The sequence below is a fragment of the Crocuta crocuta genome, unplaced genomic scaffold (genome assembly GCF_008692635.1).
Source record: "Crocuta crocuta isolate KB4526 unplaced genomic scaffold, BGI_CrCroc_1.0 scaffold248, whole genome shotgun sequence".
Taxonomy (NCBI): domain Eukaryota; kingdom Metazoa; phylum Chordata; class Mammalia; order Carnivora; family Hyaenidae; genus Crocuta; species Crocuta crocuta.
In genome coordinates, this window is record NW_027532409.1 from 757,118 (window position 1) to 783,667 (window position 26,550).

Below are 26,550 nucleotides of genomic sequence, written 5' to 3' on the forward strand. Positions count from 1 at the left end.
AATGGTGGTGTCCTTGTCTCATTACATCTTTACATCGCCATCCTTTTATAAGGACACCAATCATAGTGGATCAGGGCCCACTCGACTGCAACATGACCATTCATCTTAACTAATTACACCTGCAACAGCCCTATTCACAATTAAGATGTACTGGGCACTAGGCCTTCAGAATAGCCTTTTGGGGTAGCAGGGGGGATACAATTCAACTCATAATAATAGTATTCTTTAATTATACTTTTATGTTGTTTCAAGATTCTGTATGGTAGATAAACTTGTAGTGGTCATTGTTAACTGTGACATAGTTTCATTCTTCCTGGTTTCCTTACAGTACAGTTCTTGGAATGATATATCTGCACAGCATTTTTTCCCAATAGATAAAGAAGAAACCCAGTTTCTTAAGATGACTATGTACCAGATACTGAGGTGGATCTGTGCCTGTGTGTTTTATTGTATCTTTGCAGATATTAGCAACATTTTGCTAATTGAAGAAACTCTAGTGTAGAAAGCAACTTTGCTTAAGTGTACATATCTAGTGTATTTGTCAGTCAAGGTCCAGCAGAGAAAACACAAACTCTAGATATTTGAAACAGAAGGAATTTAATGTAGGAAATTGGTTATAGGGTGAGCCAATTCAGAGATTAACCGTGACCAGAAGCTACTACTACTAGGCTGGATAGTCACAAGATAAAGATAGGGTTATTGGAGTTCAGGGTTCTGGGTTACTATAAAGCAGCTGCAATTCTGAAAGAAGACTCCAGCAGGAGCTACAGGAGCCCCTGCCTGAGTCAGCGGGAAAGAGAGAGGTAGAGAGATCCCTGCATGTGTATGCCCTGGAATACATATGTATATACATGCTCTGGACTCTCCTTTCCTTTTACCCTCCAGTCTTCTCTGAGTGCATCTAACTGATCAAATCAGAAGCCAGCTAACTACAGGAGCCTGGGAAACTTGTTCTTACCTTGTAGCCCTCCCACCCAACCTCTCCCCTGTTGTGCAGAACAGAGCCAGAGCACGGAATCTATCTGATGGTAAATGGCCTAGAATCATCCTACTTAATAACAGTAAGATAACAGCATAAAAATATTAATAGCTATGATTTACTACATGTGTATTACTACTGTATGTCAGCCACTGGAGAAGTTCACAACTTAACGTTTTATCTTTTAACCCTCATGATAACTCCATGACTTGGTCCTACTAAACTTCTGTATTACCATTGGGTAAACCAAGGCTCAGAGAGGTTAAACCCTTTGCCCAAAGTCATATAGGTAATAAGATGAGTCCAAATTCCTATCCAGTTCTATCTGACTTCCAATCATTGTTCAAATGCTGGTGGCATTGAATTACAATATTTGTATATTTAATCTAACACATGACTAAAGGCAGGTAGGTATAAAGTGAGATTGCAAATATCAGATTTGGTTCCCAGAAAACCCTTCGGCCATGAACCCATGAGCTGACTGGGCCTCCAGTGAATTTGGAGCGATGACCACCTGTCACCTGCCATAGTTTATTCCCTGGTTGTGTCCTAGCCTTGAGTCTTCCAAGTGTTGAAGCAGCTTGGAAGATTGAGTAGACATAACAGAAGCCAGGGTTGCCATGAGGATTGCCTTGAATGAGGTAAGGTAATGAGGGAAGTGCTTTGCAAATCACAGAGGACCCTGCAAATGACAAGTGACACTATTATAACAGACCAAAGCCTTCTTTTTCACAGGGGCTTTGATTTACACATTATCATTTTGGCTTTTGTTTTGAATAGGATTTAAATATGGCAGTCATTGAATAGGAAAGACATCTGGTTCAGTGCAGGAAAAAACTGAATACCCAGTGTACAGACCTTCTATTCTGTTTCAGCCTCTGTACTGGACATTGCACACCTCTTCACTTCAAAGAGCTTTGTACCTAGCATGGGGGGGTTACAGAGGGCAAACATAATTACAGTTCACTGTGCCACGCACCACAATTAGTGTATGTGCAGCATGGGCAAGTGGTGGAGAGGAGGGAGGATTTATTTACTCTATCTGGAGCCAGAGAAGGCTTCCTATACTAGGTCTCAAGGAGGGAGTGAGGAGGGGCTTTCCAGGTAACAGGATCTGCATGTGGAAGGTGCAAAGGCCTGGAATGGTATCTAGTGTTCCATGGCATAAGGTAGGATGGGGAAGTGCACGTAGATTCAGGTGCAGAGCTTGAACTTGGAGAGATGGGCCAAGGAAGTGGACCCTTTTTTTTTTTTTTTCCAGGTCAGTGCCCTCCAGCTGCAGGATGCTGTGTTGTTTACAGGAAACACTTGGAGTTGACTAGTTGAGTTTGTGACTCACTGCAGAGCGGGAGAGTGTGCACCATGAAGAGCCTTGGGGAGTTTCATTAAGAAGGTGTTAGAAGGACTTACTCTAGGATTTGGGCTTTGGTTGGATAATTGGGGTGGAGGAGCATCCAAGGCAGGGAGTGGGCATTTGCTCTAGACTGAAATCTGTCAGGAAGTGGGGCAAGTTCTGTGATCAGGTATTTGAATAAGTTTAATCCAGTCGGAGGCAGTACTACAGCAGGATGAAAGTGGTGATTAGTTGAGATGCAGTAGACTCACATGAGCCAGGAGAGGGTGATGTGTGTTTGTGGTTTGCACACAGTGGCCTTGTTTTTTCTTAGAAAAAATGATGAAGTGGTCTTGTCCTACTTCACTTCAACATGGTGTCAGCAAGCTGGTCTGGTCTGGGTGTTGGGTGAGATTGTTTAGGCCAACCAGAGAACAGAATGGCCTAGCTGGGAGTGTCAGGCAAGCTTCCACCAGCCTGACCTCCTAGCTGATGGTAGCAGGCCAGTTCCCAGATGTCAAGAACTGCCCCAGAGAGCAGGGCTGGTTAAGGTGTCATCTGCTTTTGCACACTTCTTCAGGAAGATGTGGTATCTCTAGGGCCAACTCTTTCTCGGATTCATTGGGGCCTTGGGTGAATTCCCTCCCACTTTGAGACCATTCTTCTCTCTAGTGAATGGAAGAATGGTCTGTGAGCTTGCTCCCCTGAGAACTGAGGTCTCATGATTTTCTTTTTGAGAAGTTGATGACTTCTGAGTTTGAGTGACAAGAGCAGAGACAGGAGCATTGGCTGGACCATGAGGGCTCCGTGTGGGGCCACTGCACACAGCTCTGCCTGCGTAGCCAAGACCACTTTTAGGTTGAGGTGGAGCAGCGGGTCTGGGGGATATGTCTCTCAGCTTGCATTCACCCCAGTCCTAAAAATAATTTCTCCTTTCCCCTTCCTGCCTTGCCCCTTCCCGTCCCTTTTCTACCCTGCCCTTTCTTTCCCTCTCTGTTTCTCGCTGTTTTTGCTTTCTTCTTAATCAGTAAGGGAATTTATTGGTTTATGGAAATAAATAGAGAACAGGTCTCACACTTCTGATGTGGGCTGATTACAGGCTCAGCCAGTGGCTTCCTGTTCTGCCCTGCCTTTCCCTTTACTTTTATTTTTGGCTTGGCTTCCATCATCTCCCCATTCTCTGACCCCACATGGTTAAAAGAAGGATACAGCAGTGCTAATCCTACCTTTCTCTCTGGATGGCTGAACAGACTACCTCTGATTGTCAGTGGGCAGATGTGGGTCATGTGTCCCTCCCTGAACTACAGAGGTGGGCCTGTGGATATGCTGATCAAGTTTAAATTGCCCTGAAAGATACATTCAGCTGGACTGAATTGAGGTCCGCCCCTGGAGCTGACGGAAGGTCAGATCACAAGCCATTTGGGCTGGCTGTGGGAAAGAGGTCTCCAAGAAAAATTTGGGTAGCGCTTAACCGGAGGAACTGTGAATCCCAGGTGAGAAGCCAAAATAAAACTATAGGTTATCTTCCTCAGGGATGCCCAGGGAAGTATAAATTGTGGCCTAGATGCCATCAAGCTCTGCACTGCCATTGTCATTCTAAGGGAGACAAACATCTTCTTGCTGTCTCTTGGTCTTCATTCCCGCTGTTGTTTGACGGGGATAGAACTGTAGGGAGGACAGGTCTGTAGGGAGTGCATCCTTGTCTACTGTTAGAGGGCTGTGTGTTCATTGTAGGACACAGAACAGTCATCCCCAGGGGAATGGAAGCCCTTTGTTCACCAAGACCCTGCAGACTGGATCTGTGGAGGGGCTCACTGTGTTAGGGGGGTTTTGTCAGGGGAAAGGCCAAGAATACACTCAGGACTCTGGAAACAATGGAATGTTTACACTAGCCTCTTAAAGCTTCCCCAACAAGGTGTGGCTTGCCTTCCTTGAGCCTTGGACTCTCTGCTTATTCTTCATGGTTTGCATTGATCCCTGGCATTGGGAATGAGAACTATGCTCTGGGAAGATGAACAAACACCTTGTGAGTCCAGCAACATGAATACTCCCCAGAAAGCTCAAGGAATAGCTGCCAGAATAAGGCCACAAATAGTGCCAGGCCAGGAAACTATGGTCAAAGTTCACCCTCTGGAGGAAGGTGGGAGTGTCCTGGTATGGGTGCAATGGGCTGTGACTGGTGGGTAAAGAATGGGATGGGCAGATGTAGGGGGTGGGAGTCGGAGCATCTCTGGCAAGTGTGAGGTGGCTAACCAGGAAGTTCTGGGGGTGGTGGAGGAGTTGCAGGGTGGTGGGGGATGGTGGGTACCTCAGTGATGGGAAGCAGCATACATACTCCAGTTACATGCTTGCCACTCACTAGCTCGGTGGCCTTGGGCATAGCTCTCCGAATCTCTGTGTCCACATCTATAACATGGGGAGAAAATACTCAGATGTCTCTGGTCTGGGCCCCTCCCATCCTTTTCCGTGGCCCCATATTCTCTGGTCTCTGCAGGGTTCTCCACTCCTATTCTGCCTTGATCTTTGTTCATACAGCTTCATAGCCTCTGAACTCACCCTGGGGGTGACCGTGGCGCTTGCAATTTTGTACCCCAAACCCCAGATCCACTTGTTCCTTCTGGGGAATCTCTTTTCCCCATTGGCTTTGTTCACTGAGCTCTGTGAAGGTGCTCAGTGTTGTAGTGACTCACCGAGGGGTAGTCTCAGCCTGGGATCTGGACTGAGTGGAGTCCTGCTATTACACACATCCCGACACTTTCCGAGTAATATCATCAAACATCCCACGGTAGCCCCCATTGTGACTGACTAATCCAACATTGTGTGGGTTACTAACGCCTCCTGTTACAGCAGCAACCTCTCCTGTCTCCTTCCATTCTGGTTTGGATAATTTACCTTGCAGCTCCAGGATTTTCTCCAGAATGGGCAGGGATGACTCACATTATTGCCCTAAAACCCCATGGAAATGTATCACCGCTCGCTTCCTTCCCAGTGTGATAAATCTGATTATAACTTGTAGATGGCCACTCGTGGCTGTGCAGCGGTTTAAAATGCACTGAAAGATTCATTCAGCTAAATCGAAGTTGTCAGGTGGATCGCCAGAGGGAATTCTTGTTGCAGACACAAGTTGTGTTACGTCTGCTGTAGCCTTGTGGCGGCTTTCAAATTGCTGTTAGGAAATAAATCCATTAATCAGTACGGACCGCCCCGATTCACTGTGCTAAGCTGTGGGCTTGCTTTTTGGAGAAACAGTGTGTGTCTTAGTCCCTCACCTGCCTCTTAGCATCTGGTGTAATGTGCCCTTGATACTTGATTCTTTTTTGTTTTTTTTTTCATTTTAACATTAAAGTCTTAAAAAAAATAAAATCCCTAGTTATCACAGATGGAAGTGGCCTCAGAGAGAACCTCTTCTAGTCCCTAGATGAGAGTCCTAAGGCACAGAGAGGGACAGTAATATCACCAGGGTCACACAGCAAGACTCCATGAAAGAGCTGGACATGAACCCTGGCTCCTGATGCCCAGCCCAGGGCTCTGGTTCTCTTTTGTGCTTCTCTTGGCCCCTCCTGTCACTGAAGGATGCTAGGAATTCCATTTGGACTTTATTTTACTGTTTTACAGTCTCTTCTGAGTAATAAGGTCGGCTTGTTTAATAAGTTCAGCTTCAAAGTAGGTCAGGGATTTTATTTCTGTGCATGGGCCATTAGCATTCTTAAGTGAGAACACATTTTTTTTTAACTGAGAAAATATCCTCTGTGTAGATGAGACACTCCGCATCTACCCATTTCCTAAGCTGTGTCAGATCCTTTTATACCACAAAGCTTCTGTGAGGGGGGCCCCAGGCTTCTCAGTGGAGGCTGAGGCCAGATGGGAGGGAAGGGTAGGGGACCACGTGAAGTCTGAGCCAGAAGGGCAAGGTGATTTCTGAAGCCTTCTCAAGCTAAAAGTCACATGGAAGTGAGGTTTCTGTTTTGTTTTGTCAGAGTTAATTCTCTGAAAAACCCCAAATGCTAGTTTAGAGGGTTGAGCACTATGTCAAGAAGTCTCTGAAATCTCTTGTGACTCAAGTGCCTTCCCAGATCCAGTCACCCGATGGCCAAGCTGGTGGAAAGGAGTCAGGGCCTAGATGTTGCTGCTGGTGTTGTCAGGGCGCGCCCAGGCGGGAAGCTGGGGAGGGGGAGAAGGGCGACATGGCACCTTGTCTATTTAGGGCTGCTCCTGAGGGTAATAGCAATTTTATATTTTTAGCAATGACCTGAATTGTTTCATAAGCTCATTCCTTTAACCTAAATGGGGCTGGTAACACAATAGAAGAAGCATGATTTCTATTCAAAATTCCTGTTTGAGGTACCGTGTTTGACAAAATGAAGGCTGTGGAAGCATGACTGGCTACGTCCCGCCTTGCAGTGACACTGTGGTAGGGAAGAGAGACATGGACATAAGCAGCTGGTGATGTGGGCAGTGGTGGGTTGCATGGGCTTCTGGCAGCATTTTCCACACATCCGTTTTTTTCTGATCGCCCTTTATACCTTTTTTCCTTATCTATTCTCTTGTTTAACACTTTTGCTTTTAAAAATGACACACTTCTCGATCTTTCAGATGAGAATTCATATCATAGTAATCACTATATTAATATAGAGAAAGGAAGTTTGTTAGGTTTCTAACACAAGCTGAAGTACATGTTTGACTCTTAAACTAATTTATGGATCAGTGCCCACTGGTGTGCACCTGATTTAATCACATATGTACCACTAGCATGTACCGCACTTTGAAACACGTCAGGTGAAGTGTGAGCAGGGCCTTGAAGGATGGAACTCTTTGAACAAGTACGCGATGACTGAATAAACCTATGTGATTTTGTGTAGATACATGGGGTGTCTCAGTACACAAGGATTTTGTAGGGGGTATAGAGGTAGAGGTGGTGTCTTGGATCCCTGGGATGGTGCTTTTTACTGCTCTTTAGGTAGTTTGCCAAGAAAAACTTGCGAGGTTGGCTTTTCCAACACTGTCGCTCCCTTTCACTGCTTAGATTTTGTGCATTACTACTACATAATTATGAGTTAGTTGTTGGTTTAAAATGTGCAGGGCTCTTGTAAGCATGAGAACTCCTCCCTGTGTCCCAAACCAGGAAGAGACAGGAAGGCTACCCATTCATTCATTCATTCATTTCATGTGTTTTTTCACTGCTACGTCCAAGGCTAGGATTAGAGACATTGATACACATACAGCATTACTAACTAAATGATAGGATGGTTGAGGAATCATCCAGATGTTCTGCATATTATGATTGTTAAGGAAGGTATTTTGGTCAACAAAATGAATGATGTAGACCGATGGTTCTCAAACCTGCCTGCACATTGGAAAAGCCTGAGGTGTTTAAAAAAAAAAAAAAGCCAATGCCTAGGTCGCACCCCAGAGACTCTGATTTGATTGGTAAAGGTTGGGATTGGACATCAGAAGCTTTAGAACTTGTTTGCATGGTTCTAATACACAGCTGTGGGAGAGCCATTGGTGCAGTCACAAAAGGTCATTTTTAAAGAATGGCATAGAGTAATGCAAAGGACCTTTAGTCAAATGGTACTTGCTGCTATGGAGGAAATAGGAGTGGCAGAACCCAGGCTGTTTGACTTTTAGATGTGAGTTCAGCCTAGCCCTCTCAAAGGGCTCCTGGGAGCTTCAGGCCCTACAGAGTTTTAATGGTGGTCTTCCAGGGCACCTGGGTGGCTCGGTTGAGTATCTGACTTCAGCTCAGGTCATGATTTCACAGTTCGTGGTTTCGAGCCCCGCATTGGGCTCTGTGCTGACAGCTAGCTCAGAGCTTGGAGCCTGATTCAGATTCTGTGTCTCCCTGTCTCTCTGACCCTGCCCTGCTCATGCTCGCTTGCTCACATGTTTTCTCTCTCTCTCTCAGAAATAAATAAATAAATTTAAAAAATTTAAAAAGAAATAGTGGTCTTCCCATTTCTTAGAACAGCTCATATCATGCTTCTTGTCTGCAAAGGAACTGTTTTTCTGTAGCTTTTGAATTGACCGTGAGACCCCAAAATGTTCCCACAGCAGCCTTCTGGGCAGAACCTCTGTGGTTTGGGGTCAGTCTTAAATACATCTTAAGTATTGGGAAACCTCATTGGGATTTCCAGTCAGGAACATATATAGTTACATTTCCTTTCCTTGAGGTGAATCAAAACTAGGAGAGGAAATTCATGGGCCAATTTTAAGAGGACATAAAGGGCTCCAAGCTGTGCAGTGCTCCACAGGAATGATGCCCTTTGAGATCAATTCTTTTTTTTTAAAGAAAATGTTAATACCTTGGGAGAATTGCTACATTAAACCTGTTTGTCCTTTAGTGTATGTGACTTTAATCAGATTGCTTTCCTGATTAAGATCTAGAAGAGGTTTTAGGCAAGACTTTTTTTTTTTAAGCTTTGTTATTATATGTGTTTTTCTTCAATGAAAAATGATAGTAATTTCACTGGGACCATCAATGTGCCCCACTGAACAGGCCAAAGTTTATCTTTGTAGCAGGGCAAACTTTCAAATTCATTTCTCATTTGATTGCATATATGATTACAAAGATGAGTTTTAAACATTTTCCTTCATTTTATACCACCACATTGAGAAATAGGCAGAAATTAAGGCTAGCTTTTATTATTAAATGATGTTGTATGTGCTAGAACATTTGAATTCATGATATCTTCATGTAGATCCCTCTGTCCTGTCCTGCAGCTGTATCTGTGTTACACTGAGTCCCATCTATGCAAATATCCATCAGTATCTTGTTGACAGTTTCTTTACCAGGTATCTTTTTTCAAGTAATTGCAAATTAATGCCTTTGTAGATAGCACTATCATATAATACATGGAATAAATATACAAAATGGCCATATGTTAATTCCCTTGTTTGCCTACCACTGCAAAATGAAAAGCACTGGGCTTACCAAATGTTCAAACACGTTTTTAAGTGCATTAAAATGTCTCCTTTGAGGGCATTCTTTAGTAAAAAGTAGGCGGTCTTTTTATTTTTATCTCAAGTAGATTCAGCCAAGTCCTCCCCAGTCCTCTGCCTGGTTTGTACACTTTAATTTCAAAGGTGAATCTGAAACTGATCTTAAAGGAAGCTTGAAGCATGGTGTGTGTACATTTGATTGTGCCTATTTGTATTAACTTGTTGCCAAGACTTTTCCCTTTTTAGTCACAAAAAGTCTGGTGATATTCCTCCAAATACTTAATTATTTATGTATGTTGGATTAGTCACATATTACCCCAAAGTGTAGTGGCTTAAACCAGCAAAGGTTTATTGTCTCGCAGGCATGGGCTGGGGTATCATGGTGCAACTTGATTGGGTAATTCTGGCTTCGGGGCTCTCACAGTCTGCAGTCATCCTAAGTCCAGTCTGAGAGAAGATCTCCCAGGTTCCTTGTTCACATGACTGTTGGTCAGCCTTCAGAAGATCCTCTTAAAAGATCACTCGCATGGCTGTTGGACTCAGAGTCTCATTAGCTGTTGGCTGAAGATTTCATTTCTTTGGGAATCTGTGGCTCTCCAAAAACAAAACTCATAATGGNCGGAGGGAGGGGGAGAGAGGGAAAGGAGGGGAGGAGAGGAAGGGAAGGGTAGGAGAGAAGGGGGGGGAGTGGAGAGATGGGCAGGGAGAGAGGGAGAGGGTAAGGAAGGTGGTAGTCTTTCTGTAACCTAATCTCAGAAGTAACAGCATCCTATCACATTTGCTGTCCTCTGTTTGTTAGAAGTGAAAAGAGGTCTAGCCCACTTTCAAAGGGTCAGGGTGACACAGGATGTAGATATCAGAAGAGTAAAGCATTGGGTGCCAAGTTTTAGAGACTATCCACAGCAATTAGGATCTTCAAACATCACCAAAAAGTGATGGTCGTTTGCTGTTCAGTATTTTCTGGAACAGGAGATACTGAGGTTTAGTATTTCTTCCATGTAGCTTTTCAATAACAAAAGTCACATATTAAGCATCTAAGTGTATCTTACACTTCCCAGATTGACAGCTGCTTAACTGATTGAATTTGGGGTAACACTACCATCTCTTCTCTGTCAAGTCCAATGAATGGATTCTGAAGGACAGTGCCGTGCTGGATACATGCCTCTCAGGTTGTAGGTTCTGAATTTTACTGTCTTACATCTTTTTAATAGTTTTGAGCATATGCTTCCTATTTCCCATTTTTAGGCAACTATCCATCATCCTGATTGAAAACATAATTTTAAAAGTATTATGCTTCTAAAAAATAAATGAAGAGTGCCACTAAAACTTGCAAAACAAAACAGACATTTTTTTCACTATTTCTGCATTACTGAAAAATACACTATGGCAAGAAATAGAACCAAATATAGTTACGTGTTTGCCAACTGAATGTTTGATTGAACACAATTTTGTCAGGAACCTGAGATGATTTGTGAGTACTGATGAATTTGAGTAGAGTAAAAAGTAAGAAATTAACATGGACTTGACACAGAAGGCATGACCTACAGCTGGGAAAATGGATAAATTGAACCTCGTCAAAATGAAAACTTTTGATCTGCAAAAGCCCACGTGAAGTGAATGAAAAGACAAGCTACAGAGTGGAAGAAAAATCTGCAAACCACAAATGTGACAAAGGACTAGTATCTAGAATATATAAAGAATTCTTATAATTCAACACTCAATAGCAGAATAGCAACAAGAAAACCAAGGAGAAACCAACGATTCAGTTAGAGGTAAAAGTTAATAAGCAGACATTTCACCAAAGAGGATATATAGACAGCAGATAAGCACATGAAAAGATGTTGAATAGCAATAATCCGTAGGGGAGTGCAAATCAAAACCACGATGATGTTCACTACATACCAGAATGGCTAAAACAAAATAATAGCACGAAATTTTAGTGAGGATGCAGAGAGCCCAGATCACTTATTCATTGATGGTGGGTGCAGAAGATGGGATAGCAGATTGGCAGCCCCTTGCAGGTGCACTCCTGGGTATCTGTTCTGCAGAAAGGAAAACTTCTAGTCACACAAAACCCGTACAGTCATGATTGTTCGTAACAATTTTATTCTGTAGTAGCTGAAAACCAGAAACAGCCCAGATGTTTTCTACCAGGTGAATGGTTAGACAAACAGGTATATCCATACCATGGAATCCAGTCAACAATCACAAAAAATTATGGCTATGAGCAACTGTCTTCAGGGAATTATGTTGAATAAAAAACACCAATCCCCAGAGATAATTGCCATTTTTTCAATGTCAGTTTTAGAAGTGGAGAATGGATTAGTGGTTCCCTGGGGTTGAGGTTGGGGTGGGGGAGTGAGGAGGATGAGGGATCCTTGTGGTGGTGGAAATGTGCCTTCTTGACTTTACCACTGTCAGCATCCTGGTTATGATGTTGCATGATAGATTTTTTAAAAAATATAATTTATTGTGAATTTGGCTTCCATATAATACCCAGTACTCATCCCAACAAGTGCCCTCCTCAATGCCAATCACCCACTTTCCCCTGTCCCCCACTCCCATCAACCCTCAGTTGATTCTCAGTATTTAAGAGTATCTTATGGTTTGGCTCCCTCCCTTTCTGGAACTGTAGATTTTTTTTTTAGATGAATGACAGTTTTATTTTTTATACTTAAAGGCTGATGAAAAACCATTACTAATTTTATTAAAGAAAATCCAACATTTCAATCAGGAAGGATAACTGTATTTACTCATTAAATATCATTTAGATTTCCTGTCACACAACTTGAAAACACCCAGCATGCCTGTTTTTTTATTTTTGATGTTTACAAATAGTTTATTGACAAATTAGTTTCCACATAACACCCANCAGCATGCATGTTTAATACCGGTACAGTGGATTCAAGACCACGTGTACATGTTACAAGCATCAAGGCTACATTACAAATTATCATAGTTATCATCTTCTCATTTTCTTTTCAGTGCATTTGATGATTCCTTGGCGGTATTTTGTGATGGCCACCATGTTAGTGGTCATAAGCATGTTTTTGGACCAATTAATGATGGATTGATTAATCAGAATTTTGTGAATCATGGATGCTGCAGGAATTGATGCTTTTGTAGGTGGGGACTGTGAAGTGGGCATCTGTAAAGTAGAACTTTGCCCTGTGAGGGATATTGGGGTCCCTACTTTAGTTGACACAGATGTGGTTTGTGGGGCTGGTGTGCCAAATGTGGGAATACTTGGGCCTCTAGTAAGTGAGCCAGCGCTTAACCATAGGGCTGCTATTCTTCCCACAGAGGTAGATGCCTTTTGTTTTTGTTTTTGTTTTTGTTTTTTTTTTTTTTTTGTAAACACTTAAGTCTGTAGTTTGGAGGAGTCAGGCAGAATATATCAGGTGATAACCTAGGGCCTGAATATGGCTTGATTAACAGCAAAGGAGTTTGATTTCTTTGCCTTGCAATATCTAATAAAAAACCTCTTGGGGGAGGAGGGAGGTAAAAGACTGATCAGCATGACACAGGATTGCCAGTGTTACATCATATGCATCAACCGTAGCCTTCTTAGCATGACTTGATTACATTTTTGCATTATCTAGAATCGTGGTCCCTATCAGAAGGCAAATTCCAACCTCTGATTCCTAATTTTTGGCTTCTATTCTGTAATCCCCATATCTTTTAGGATTTGTACCATCATCTTTGTGTCTTTCGGCATGCTCCTGGGAGAAGCCATCTTGTCAGACTCCATGATCAGACTTCTTGAGCTAAATCACCTACATTAATGTACTTCAGTCCTGATCTGGATGCAAGTTCTTTGCCTAGCACAGTTTATCCAACCGCTGGTGTACCTGGGATTAGGATATTCGGAAGCAACATGGTCCTCACTCTTGCATGATAGTTTTGCACAAAGTTATCATTGGGGAAGCTGGGTAAAAGATACACAGCATCTGTTATTTCTTAGAACTGGTGTAAATCTATAATTATCTCAAAATTGTTTTAATTAAAAAGAATTAACACTTATGTTAAAAGTGACAAGCTGAGTTCTCAGCACGAGCCAGTAGGGTCTTTCTGGGCAAGGATCAGTAGCCTCTCTTCAGAGGTAGAGTGCTCTGTTCAAGACTTCTTATACTGCTGGGTTTCCTGATGATATCAAACTACCAATTCTTAAAGCCCCTCTCTACTCTCAAAATATTCTTCACTCCAAGCTTTAGTGAGACAAAACAAAATAGATTGCCTCAATCCTCTGACTTTTGCGTTGATTCATTCATTGAATGAATACTTATGAAGCATTTACTGTGTGCTAAGGATCAAGGCAGTTGCTGTGAATAGATAGAAATATAGAAGTGGTCTCTGCCCTCATGGTGTTTTCATTCTAGCAGAGAAGACCAGGATGAACAGCCTCACAAAATATAACCTAAAGAAGCATATCTGAGAGCATGGGGGAAGTTGGGGAGGAAGTAAGTTTGAGAGTGAACTAGGTGAAACATGAAGAAGAGGAAACAGTGTGGGCAAAGGCCCTGAGGTAGAAAGGATCACAACATTTTAGGAATATTTGAAAATAGACCTGTATGTCTCAAGCCTGTGCAGCTAGAGGGGCAGTGGCAGGAGACGAGGCTGAACAGACAGGCAGGGGCCACTTCACTCGTGGTGTTTGAGGCCACATACTGGAATGTAGTTGTTACTTTAGGAAGATCAGTTGGGCTACAGGGTGGAGAATAGATTGAAGAGGGCAGAAGTAGAAGCAGGGTTAGAAAGGCTTATGCATATTATGCACTGGATGATTTAAAGCTCTTTCCTTTTTGTTGATTGAAATTTAGTATATGATACGGCAAAGTACATTGACTTTAATATATGAAAGTATGTTAAACTCGCTTTTGATTTTCATCATTATTTGACATTCTTTGGGATTTTCACCATACACAATCACATAGTCTATGAATAATGAAAACTTCATTACTTCCATTCCAATCCTTGTATCTTTTATGTCTTTTTCTTGCCCCTTTGCAGTAGTTCAAACATCCAGTAAAATTGGGGAAATCAGTATTTTACCATTGATTGTGATGTTGGCTATGTTTTGACTATGTTACCAGGTTAAAGAACTTGCTTTCTGTTCTTAGTTCACTACGAGTCTTATCATGGATATATACTGACTTTTGTCAATGCTTCCTTGGCATCTGTTGAGATTATTACTTGATTTTTATCATTTAGTCTGTTAATGTGATGAGTTATACTGATTTTCTTTTTTCTCTTTTTTTCTTTTTTTTAACAGTTTATTGTCAAGTTGGTTTCCATATAACACCCAGGGCTCATCCGCACAAGTGCCCTCCTCCATCCCCATCACCCCCTTTCCCCTTTCTCCCACCCCCATCAGTCCTCAGTTTGTTCTCAGCATTCAAGAGTCTCTCACGGTTTGCCGCCCTCCCTCTCCCCCACTATTTTCCCCCTTCTTCTCCCCCATGGTCCTCCATTAAGTTACTCTTAATCCTCTTAAATGTGCAAACATATGTTAACTTCTTCTCTGCCTGACTTATTTCACTCAGCATAACACCTTCAAGTTCCATCCATGTTGCTACACATGGCCAGATTTCATTCTTTCTCATTGCCATGTAGTATTCCATGGTATAGATAAACCACATCTTCTTGATCCATTCGTCCGTTGATGGACACTTAGGCTCTTTCCATGTTTTGGCTATTGTTGAGAGTGCTGCTATGAACATTGGGGTACATGTGCCCCTATGCATCAGCATTTCTGTATCCCTTGGGTGAATTCCTAGCAGTGCTGTTGCTGGGTCATAGGGGAGCTCTATTGTTAATTTTTTGAGGAACCTCCACACTTTTTTCCAGAGGGGCTGTACCAGTTTACATTCCCACCAACAGTGTAGGAGGGTGCCTGTTTCTCCACATCCTTGCCAGCATCTAGAGTCCTCTGATTTGTTCATTTTAGCCACTCTGACCGGGATGAGGTGGTATCTCCGTGGGGTTTTGATTTGTATTTCCCTGGTGAGGAGGGATGCTGAGCATCGTTTCATGTTGTCTGTTGTCCATCTGGATGTTTTCTTTGGAGAAGTGTCTGTTCATGACTTCTGCCCATTTCTTCACTGGATTATTTGATTTTAGGCTGTGGAGTTTGGTGAGTTCCTTATTACTGATTAATTTTCTAATATTAATCTGATCTTTTAGTTTTGGAATGAACCCAGTGTGGTCATGATCTATTACTCAATTTACGTATCACTGGATTTCGTTTGATAATGTGTAGGATTTTTATCTCTGTGTTTATGAGAGATTGGACTGAAAGTTTCTTTCCTTGTGATATCCTTGCAAGGTCTTGGCGTGACCATTATCATAGGCTTGTAAAATGAGTTTAGAAGTATTTCTTCTGTTTTCTGTGAGAAGACTTTGTGTAAAGGTGGTATTCCCATGGAACCATTTATGTGTGTAAATATTCAAGCTTATTATACTTTCTGTCTTCAAGTTGAATTTTGTTCTGGGAAGGCAGTCTATCTAAAAACTCTGTCACTTTGTAGATCCCCTCAGAGGTTGCTCTGTATTTTTTTGGGGGGTTCCCTCTGTCTCTGCTTAAGAAATACATGATGAAGATGTTCGAAATATCTAGAATAGTGCCTGAAATGTGATAACCAATAAATTTGCCCTCTTTCTCTCTTTGTATATTCTCTCTCTGCCACAAAAGTACCCAGCTGTAATGGCTGGTGATGCATGCCAACATGAAGCCACCAGTTCTGTCCTCAGAGCCTAGTGTCTGCCTGCCTGAGTTAGGATTGTGGCTTCTGGGGATGATGATGGTGGCCCGTGGTCTATGAGACCTTGTTGTGTTCTGTTGCTCCAGAGCCCTTTCCCAAAGGGCTGCTGTTTAGGCCTGCTCACAGTAACTCTGTCCTTGCACTGGGTATGGAAGAACACAGAAGGAGCCATATGGGGGCTAGAGGTGGGTGGATTGGATGAAGCCACTTTTTCAGTTCCTTTCCATGAAGGGGGAATTCATCTCTTCAACTCCCCCCACACGCTGCGCAGGCTGTTGTGGGTAAGTCTCTCCTTTTAATCCATCTGGACTCCTTTTCCTGACACCTGAGAGCAGTAGGTGTTCATGGTCACTTCGGCCATTTGGGCAGGTTAGATAGGAGTCAGACATCCNGGCACACAGGGACGTTCAGAGGAGAGAAATTTGCAAAATAACAATATTGCTAAGGCCTTAGCCCCCTTCCTTTGCTCTCTCACTGTGGCTGGTAGCATAGCAACTGATGGAGCTGCCTGGACTCAAGTTGCCCTGATTTGCGTATTTCTTCCCTCCCTCCTTCCCTCCCCACCACCCCCTTTCCCTCTACTCCAGCTTTTCTCAGATTTGTTCTGTTAAGACTACTGCCATGCTTTCCCCCTGGTGCTTGTTGAGTGTGAGCTGCCTGTCCCAGTGGGAGATTAGCAGCTCCCTCATGCATAAAGCTGAAATTGATTTCATCGCATGTGCTACATGAGCCCCAGATGCCCAAGTGCTGCTCAGATGCTTAGAGTAGAGATCGCGGAGGCTTGAGAAATGGTGGAATAGCCCTTAATGGAGGGGGCTGTGGGATGGCAGAGAGACGAGGGTGGGAGGCCCTTAGGGATGGGAGAAGGGAATAACTCACATTTATTTGGGGCCTGTCATGTTTCAGAGATTTGCGTTTGGTATTCCCAAGGACCCAGTGAGATATGATCTGTTACCCTGGATTTTACACATGAAGAAACTGAGTTTCAGGGGAAATTAATTAACTTCCCAAAGTTGTAAAATTAAGTGATAGAGGTTATAAGCCAAACTCTGTCTCACTGCCCATTGTAAGTGAAAGTGAATATGAAAACACAAAGGGATGGAGTCGAGAGTATTGGGCCTCATATGCAGAAGCCATATAGTACTCTGGGATGCTGGGCAGGGAGCCTAAAGTAGACAGTGCTTTATAGACCAGGAGGCATCGTGGAGGTCAGGACAAGACTGTGGCTCCACAGGCATGCATGTTCCCAGGACTCACCTGACCTGTTGAATCCTAGTCTTTTTTTTTTTTTTTAAATGTTTTTATTTATTTCTAGGAGAGAGAGAGAGAGACAGCGTGAGCAGGGGACGGTCAAAGAGAGAGGGAGTCACAGACTAAAACAGGCTCCAGGCTCTGAGCTGGCAGTCAGCACAGAGCCCGACGTGGGGCTCGAACCCACGAACCGCGAGATCATGACCTAAGCGAAAGTTGGACGCTTAACCGACTAAGCCACCCAGGCGCCCCTGTTGAATCCTAGTCTTGTGCTAATACTGGTTCCTTGCTACCTTTTCAATGACCAGTCAGTGACCAAGTCCTGGCTAGTTGCCTAAACCTGTGTCTAGGTCTCTGCCTCTCCAGCCCCATGGCCATTACCATGGCCCAGACATCTATCACTTGTCTCTCAGTGATGGACTTGGTGTCCCCGGACTCTTATGTCTCTCCTTCAGATCCATTCTTCACCCTGCACTGAGGAGTTGTCCAGAAAGAACAGGTGTCCATGTCACATCCCTACTTACATCGTCTCCCAGGCTCCTTAGGAAAACCCTTGCTTATCTGGTCCCCATTGACCTCTCCAGTTGCCTTTTTGCCATTCCCTCCACCCTCATCTGTGTTTCATCAGGCGATGCTATTCCCAAATGACCCAGTCTCTTCTCATCTCTGTGAGGGCCTTTCCTTCCCAGATGCCAATTAGCCTCTCTTCTTCTTTCATGACTTCATGATCTGATGTCTCCAGGAAGCCTTCTCTCATTTCCTCCATCTCATTCCCTCCTCTACTTCCCTAGGGCCGCTATAACTAATTACCACACACTCAGTGGCTTGAAACCTGAAAATTCATTATCTTACAAATATGGAGCTCAGAAGTCTACATGGGTCAACAGGGCTGCATTTCTTCAGGCTCCAAGGGAGAGACTGTTCTCTCGCCTTTTGCAGAGGCTACTTGGCGTTCCTCGCTAGCAGCCCCTTCCTCCGTGTTCAGAACTACCTGTTCAGCATTTTCCTACCCCTTTCTGACTCTGATTCTTCTGCCCGCCTCTTTAACCTATAAGGAGCCTTCTGACTGCATCAGGCTCACCTTGATATTCCAGGATACTGTCCCTACTCGAGGTCCTTAATACTATCACATCTTCAAAGTCATTTTTGCCTTGTAAAGTTCTGGTGAGTAGGATGTAGACCTCTTTTAAAAAAATTTTTTAAGTTTATTTATTTTGAGAGACAGAGCAGAGGAGGGGCAGAAAGAGAAGGAGAGAGAGAGAATCTCAGGCAGGCTCTATGCTGTCAGCATAGAACCTGATGCAGGGCTCAAACTCCCAAACTGAGATCATGACTTGAGCCGAAACCAAGAGTTGGATGCCTGACTTACTGAGCCACCCAGGCGCCCCCCTGGACATGGACATCTTCTCAGGGCCACTTTGCTGTGTACCACTCTCCTCTCTGTGTCAAGAAGACCCTGGCCTGCCACTGTCCAGCGTTTTTCACTTTATCCTGCAGCGTATTGATTCCTGCATTTGTTTCATTCCCTAGTCCTTTCGGTTCCTCCAGGGTAGAGACAGTTGCTTTGACTCACTATCTTTGGAACACAGAGCCAGCTCTCAGTACTTGTTCATCAAACACAAAAACAGCCTTATCTCCCTGGCTCTCATCTGCCCGCCTCCCTCTCCCCCTGGCTCCACATTTGCCCGCCTCACTCTTTGGCTACCCTGGGTGCTAGAACAGTGGGGCAGTTCAGTGCAATTGTTAAAAGTCCCAGACCCGAATGGGGCATCCCAGGTATCCCAGTGCTATCCTGGCTGCAGGACCTTGGGCAGCTTACGCAGCCTCTGTGCCTTTGTGTCCTTACCTGCAAGGCGGAGATAATTATAATATCTTCCTCTGTCAGTGAGGATCTGGGAAGGAAACCCCAAGCCATAGTAGGTATTTCAGGCAGAGAGTTTTACTGAAGGCAATCGCACACGTGTTGGGAGGTTGCCAGATCAAACGTTGGGACACTAAGGTGGCCAGGAATTACAGGAAGCATCTATCACACCTGGGACTATGGTAACACAAGGGAATAGGAGTGTGGAGGAAGGGCCTTGCTGGGGGATCCTCGGTCCTCCAAAGAGGGGAGGGCTGCCTGCAGATGATACCTTATCTGTAGGGGCAGATGGGAGATTTCAGAGCATCATCTTCCCTCTTCTGCCTTTCTAGCCTCCACATATAGCCTCCTGCTGGGAGGGCTTGAGCCCAAGCTAACCAGGGAACCCAAAGCACAGTTTGTAGAATCCCTACTCCAGAACCACAGAGCCCATTACAACAGGGCGGGTGTGAAGCCAAAGGACTGGCGGTAAGTAACTAGCACATTTCTTTGGTTTCCTCATCTGTAAAATGGCTACTATGATAGTACTTGCCTCAGAGTGTGACAGGAGGAATAAATGAGTTCATATGTGTAAATCCTGGGGTAGAGCTAGCACATGGTGCTGAGAGAGCATTTGCCCTTATCCCATGGAATAGTAATAGCTCTCTCTGCATCCCACACGTGTTACTGACTTGGATATCTCTGGAACTCAGAGATCCACACTGGCTAAGGCCTGAGTTCCTTCCCCCCAGTTCTCCATAGGTGGGCTGCTGGGCAGGGGAGTCAAATGGTGCCTGATCATGGACCTGTGCTGTTCTGTGACAAGGTGCTTCTGTGATGTAGCCTCCAATTCCAAAGATTTAGAACTTTGGCTCTCCTAGACTCCTCCTTCAGGGAGATACTCTAGATTAGTAGACAAGGAAAGAAAGGCTCTTCTAGAATGATTACTCTGTTCTTAATTTTGGGAAGTGACCCAGCAAAGAGTAACCTCAAAAATATCAAGACACTGGGCGGGGGGGAAGAGGAGCAGGGTGCAGACAGAGTGTTACAGATCATGAAATCTCGCCTGGTGCTAAGTTGCTATTGAATTATGCATTTTTAAATGACTTCATTGGTTGCAACATGACTGTGTTAAGTAGACCGAGGCTGATCTCTTAAATGTATTTGCTTGTGGAAATGTTGGCAGGAGTACACACACTCTGACATTACTGCAGCTCCTCTTTATCCTGACACAGGAAAGGGAATACATGTAATAGAATCTTTGTGTCTCTCTATGGGGGGCACTAACTGAGGACACCAACTAAGTTTCCCACCAGCTGCTGGTTGGGAGGAGGGAGATGATAGTAAGACACGGTGCATTTGCAATGTGCTGGCACTGGCTAAGACTATTGATTATAATACCTTATGTTATCCTCATGGCAACCCACAGGAGGGAGGTGTTGTTATTACCCCCATAATACAGATGAGAAAACGGAGTCACAGAGCAGTAACTTGCTCTGGTTTTCATAATGCCTTACGTTGGATTTCTCCAAAACCATACCCTATGACAAGTAATTTGGAAATGGAAGAGTACACTGGTAACGGGAGAGTAAGTGAGGCAGGAAAGGAAGGAAGGCTTCCCCTAAAGGATGCATGAATGAGCTGGTAGTTCTGGGAGGTATTTGATGCTCAGTCCTGCTAGGGATCTCTTAAAAGACTGAATTAGGGGCATCTGGGTGGCTCAGTCACTTGAGCATCTGACTTCGGCTCAGGTCATGGTCTTACAGTTCATGAGTTCACGCCCCACATTGGGCTTGCTGCTCTGAGTGCAGAGCCTGCTTGGGATTCTCTTTCTTTCCTTCCTTCTCTGACTATCCTCCACTCTCAAAAAAAAAAAAAAAAAAAAAAAGAAAGACTGAGTAGAGCAGGCCCATTGTTTCACCAAGGGTCAGGGAAACTGGGGTGTTCATCCACCACCTTCTATTCCTCATTGAGAAAATGTTGTTTCTGGGACTGGTAACACCCTGGCATGCCCAGTCTACCCTCCGGTGGGACCATCAAACTCTTGCAGCTATAGAAAGCTACTGGCCAGGAAGATGTAGGTGCTGGAGGTAGGAAGTCATCAGTGCATGGTGGTATTATGCACTGAAACTACAAGTGAACTCTGATAACTCAAGAGAACTTTGTCTGGGTGCCACCAGAATCAGCCACATTTGGCTAAAAGGTAGCTGAGCCATAGAAAATAATTGCTTAGAATCCTAATAACTAGCAAAACTTATGCAAGAAAAGGGAAGAGCAAATGCCCGTGGATGGCCCTCCAGGCCGGGGAGGGAAAACTGCTGGAGTACTGTGACTCCTGGATCGAGCCCACCATAGAGCAGGTGCTGTGATAGGATCTGGGGACATAGGTGAAACTGTGCCCTTGAGACAGATCCATCAGCAAGTAGTCTACATGGGCTGTACAAATTCTGTGATGAATTTGTACCCAGGGGCACCGAGGGATGTGTGTACTACAGAAAATGCTATTGGTGCCTGATCCACATCTCCTTCTCCGGGACAAGGCACCCATCCCCTAGTGGCCCATGGGTGTGGCTAAAGGCTCACAGTTGCCCCTTGTACTGAATATTGATCGCCTCCCCCCCCCCCCCATTCATGTGTCTCCTAGTGCCTCAGAACGTGACCACATTTGGAAATAAGGAGGGTCTCTGCAGGTTTATTAAGCTAAAATGAGGTCTTACTAGAGTATGAGGAGTAGAGTACTAGACTAGAGTACTAGAGTAGAGGGTGGGTGCTCATCCAGTAAGATTGGAGTCCTCATCAGAAAAGGGAAATTTGGACATAGAGACACAGTCACATGGGGAAGAAGGCCATGTGAAGACACAAACAGAAATTAGAGTGACACATCTATAAGCCAAGGAAATTCAAGGACTGCTAGCAAACACAAAAGCTGGAAGAGGCAAGGAAGCATTCTGCCCTGGAAGTTTCGGAGGGAGCACTTTGGCACTTTGATTTCAGACTTCTCACTTATACAACTGCAAGACCATAAATTTCCATTGGTTTAAGCCACCCAGATTGTAGGACCTAGTTAGAGAAGTCCTAGGAAACAACTGCACCCTTTCCAGGGTGGCTGTCTTCAGCCACACAGGAGCTGCTTGGCTGATGGGCAGTGCCTGCACCCCCAGAGCAGCCTGTATCCAGTTAGCGGCACAAGGGTGCAAATGGCTGATACCCTGGCCTCAATGAGGGACAAGTGGGGTTGTGCCCTTAATGATCTAGAGCTCCCAGCTCCATCTGTGTTTGGCTTCCTGACCTTCCCCCTACCATGCCTCCTTCTAAAAACTCCTCCAGTCAATCACTTGCACAGAATCTTTGTCTCAAGCTTTCTTTCTTGGGACCCTGGGCTAACACACCCACAGAGCACAGAGAGCACAGCTTTGAGGTGAGATCCAGGAGGGCATCCCAGAGGAGACCTAAATCTTGAAGGACAAGGGAAGGTGAGTCACCTGGAGAAGGGGAAGAATGAGAGACTATTTCAGAGAAATTTCATGTGTCCAAAAGATAAATCTTTTTAGTATCTGAATTCTCCCATCCTAGAGTTACGATTTTGATTTATCTCAAGATGAACTGGAGTCTGTCTTCAAGTGATCTTTTCTCTAAGGAAGAGCAAGTAGACATTATATTTCTTGCATTTTTTAGGAAGAGTCTGAGAGGGTCTTTCTGTTAGTTGTGCAAATGCACTACAACTTAACTGGCTGTAAAATTCTTGGGTCATGAAACATCCTCTTAAAACCTGTGTGTGTGTATTATGTTATTACAGTTGGAAGACCTCTCCCTCCGCCCCCACCATAAGGCTGCCGGTGCCCCAGTCCTGCCTTCTTGAATTACTAGTTGTTGGACATTGGGCAAGCTAATCTGCATCTTTCTTCTTTTAAGAAAAATGTGAATCATAATACTATCTACCCATAGAGTCGCTGTGAAGATTGTGAGTTAATATTCTAAGTTACCAAAAACAGTGACAGGTGCATAAAATTTTGCAGTACATACTAGCTGCCACTACAGTCATTTGGGAGTATTACTACTATTTTCACCAACTTCGCCATTATGTCGCAATGTCTCAAATTGAAATGCTGAAGTCTGAGAATGGATTGTTTAGTCTTTTTTTTTTTTTTGGCTTTGATGGAGATCTGTTTGTCTCTAGATGCTTGCGGGAACTTTTCTTTAGTCTTGTATTTCAACATATTACCAGTTTGTGCTTAATTTTGAGTCTCATCATTGATTTTGCCAGGAGCCCACTATGTTCTTCATACTCTGCAAACTCAGCCCTTCATTTATTTCAAAGAAATTTTCTTTAGCTCTGTCTTCAATTATTGTTCTGTTCCACTTATTTGGTGTCTTCTTCCCAAACACTTCCAATCCTTAGTGTGAATGTCCATCCATTGTTCTCTGTAACATTCTCCTTCTTGCTCTTTTTCATCTTTTTGTGGCCCCCCAAACTCTTATTTTGGGGAAACTTATCAAATACTTTCTTTTGCAATAAGACATCAAATATTATTGACTGTATGTTAGGGTAGGGCACAGAGACTAATTTTGGTAGGCAAGGTTCTCTTAAGTTAGTGCTATGTCCACTTTTTTGTCTGCTCTGCTCAGGGAGTCCATGCCATGGAAGGAGAAGGTGGGCTCTCTGGTTGACAGGTCACAGGTTAGAGTAAGTGAACATATGCACATAGAATCCCTATAGTCCCTGGTAGAGACTTTAGATACTTTTCTAATTAGAATTGTAAAACAATCTTTAATTCTAAAGATGAAAATGTTGCGAGTCTCAAAGATGGAGTGGTCTGTCCAGGGTCACAGAGCTGGTTGGTGGTAAAGGCAGGTCAGAGAAAGAATTGGACCCTCATACCCAGCTAATCTCCCTTTTTCTTTTTGATCCTTCCTTCATTATTGTATGAAACAGTGTTGCATGCTAGTCAGTAGAATACCTAACGAGCTCGATGCTTTGAGTATCCACTGTGTGCCCTGTGGTCGTACAGCTGAGTAGTTATGAAGCAGAATTAAAAAGAGAAATGGGCTGGTTGGGTTAAAAGTAAAAGGAGAGATGTCCTAACCGGGAAAACTGGCCTGTGCACAAGTGTTGAGGTGGGAATGATAAAGTACTATGAGGGGATGTGTGTATGTTGGTGGGTAGGATGGGCTGGGGGCGCTCCTGCAGACTTTCATGAGTCAGTAAATAGCGATGCAGTTAGAAAGGTGATCAGCTGGGGAGGAGGGTGGTGGAAAGTGTCAGAGGCCAGGCCATATCCACCTTAAACATGTCGAGGATCACCTCACATCCTAGCAGCATTCAGTTTTTCTCCAAAGGTTTGATTTCTGTCTGGAGCAGACAATGCATACGCACCAAGCTTGCTCTCTAGCTATTTGAAGCACTTTTGCTCTCTGTAGGAATTTCTGGAGAGTCAAACTATTACAAGTGCTCGCAGCAGGAAAAAGAAAGACAAAATTGGTCTGGAGATTGCTGCCTGAGGACGAGGCAGAATTACGTTAAGGGGCTACCTCACCACCTGTGTGTTGAACGAGAGCCTTGGCAGGTGCAGGGCAGTTGCTGCCCAGGACTTATGTGTGGGTGGCCCAGAGAGTCTTGTCCTTGAAGTGTTTTGATGCCTGTTTGGAAGGGGCCAGTGCCATCTCCCAGCTCAACTCCCAGGAGGCCAGACTTTGTCCTTCTGGATTTGGTTCCAGACTTTGTCAGCAGACAAAGGCCACTAAATGTGAAACACTTGTTCCTAGCTGCCGAAGTTGATGGTGCAGGATCAGTTAGATAGAGGGGGTGGTGGTTTCATATGTGAAAAGCCTCATGGATGAGAACTAGTGTGTTCAGGAACAACCTTTTGCCTTAAAAAATAATAGGGATTCAAGCATCTGATGATGCTGATAAAATTATTTGGAGATAAATGATTAAAGACTCCTTTCATCCGGATATTCTGGGGTTCAACTCTTGGTAAAATTTAGTGGCATTCTTCCCACCTGCTGGGTCACAGACAAGCCATATTTTTGTTCCTTTATTTTCCTTAAACTTTCTAAAAACATACCATTGATATATAGCAAAATACTTGAAGTGCAGTTTGAGTCTTATACAACCCTAGTCAAGATACAGAAATTTTTATTACCCTGGAAAGTTTTCTCAAGTTCCCTTCCAGGAAGCCACCTCAATCAGAGGGAACACCATTCTTATTTTATTATTTAATCACCGAAATCAGTCTGCAGTGCATTTCAGCACTCCAGAAAGTTCTTTTGTGCCTTATCCCAGTGAGCACCTGCTCCCGTAGGTAACTGTAATTCTTTTATCATCATAGGTCAGTGTTCCCTCTTCTTGAACTTTTCATATAAATGCAATCATCATACATTCTTCTTTTCCCCTCCTTCTTCCTAATGTAATTTTGGGATTCACCCATGTTATGTGTGTCAGTAGTTTGTTCCTTTTTCCTTGCTGTATGGTATTCTGTTGTACAGGAGCACATCATTTGGTTGATCCAGAAGCATGCACCTGGGATTCTCCTCCAGTTTCCTCCTCCTTCTCCTCAGCTTCTGAATTACCTTTTTTTCTTCTTACTCCTCTGTCAGTCCTCGAGTGAAAGCTAGAATATGAACTTCTGGCAGCCAAGATTTGTCTGTTCTGTTTACCGCTGAATCCTCAGTGCTCAGAAGAGCGCGTGACTGATAGCAGGTGTTATGTGTTTGTAGGATGAGTGAATGAATGAGTGTTCTGAGCACCTAGTTTTAATTGCTTACCAGTCTGGGCCTGTGTGGTACCTTCCCAAACAACTCAGATTGACAGGACCTCCAAGACAGTCTCTCTTTGCTCACAAATGTAACATGAATTTTAGGCCCACGGGTCACGAGCTCTCTCTCTGCAAGAACTTCCCTCTGCGCCAGGTTAGGTCCCTTCATAGACCTCATTAGCTGCCTCTACCACCCCCATCATGACCTTCTTTCCATTTTATTGACATGGATGCTTTAATTGACTGCCTTATGCTCTCATTCCATGGGTCTGGAGATCGTGCATTTCTCTCTACCACTAAAATACATATGCTCAGTGCTCTTGCAGATGAGAAGCAGAGGGTACATACTGGTTGGGGTTTCTTTCACAGAGAGTTCTGTAAGGTTGTTCATCTCACGACCATGACAGATAAAGCCCTTCAAGAAGAGAAGGATGAATTTAAAAACAAAGCCTCTTATGGAATGCATGATTGTGTGCCCCCTGCCCTTTCCAAATTCATATGTTGAAGCCCTAACCCTGGATGTTATGGTATTAAGAAGGTGGGAGCCTTTGGGAGGTAATTAGATTTAGATGAAGTCATGTAGGTAGAGCTCCCATTATGGGATAAGGCCCTTATAAGAGGAGGAAGAGACCAGAGATCGATCAATTGATCTCTCTCTCTCTCTCTCTCTCTCTCTCCCTCTCCCCCCCCCC

The 26,550-nt window shown here is 43.9% G+C and overlaps 1 protein-coding gene and 1 pseudogene across 1 annotated transcript in view; one reads left to right on the forward strand and one right to left on the reverse strand.

Annotated features, from left to right (window-relative positions):
• Positions 1 to 26,550, forward strand: part of PTPRT (protein tyrosine phosphatase receptor type T) — a 703,891-nt gene that overhangs the window by 89,651 nt on the left and 587,690 nt on the right. The window lies entirely within an intron of this gene.
• LOC144243723 (transcription initiation factor TFIID subunit 9-like) lies at positions 12,195 to 13,002 on the reverse strand (annotated as a pseudogene).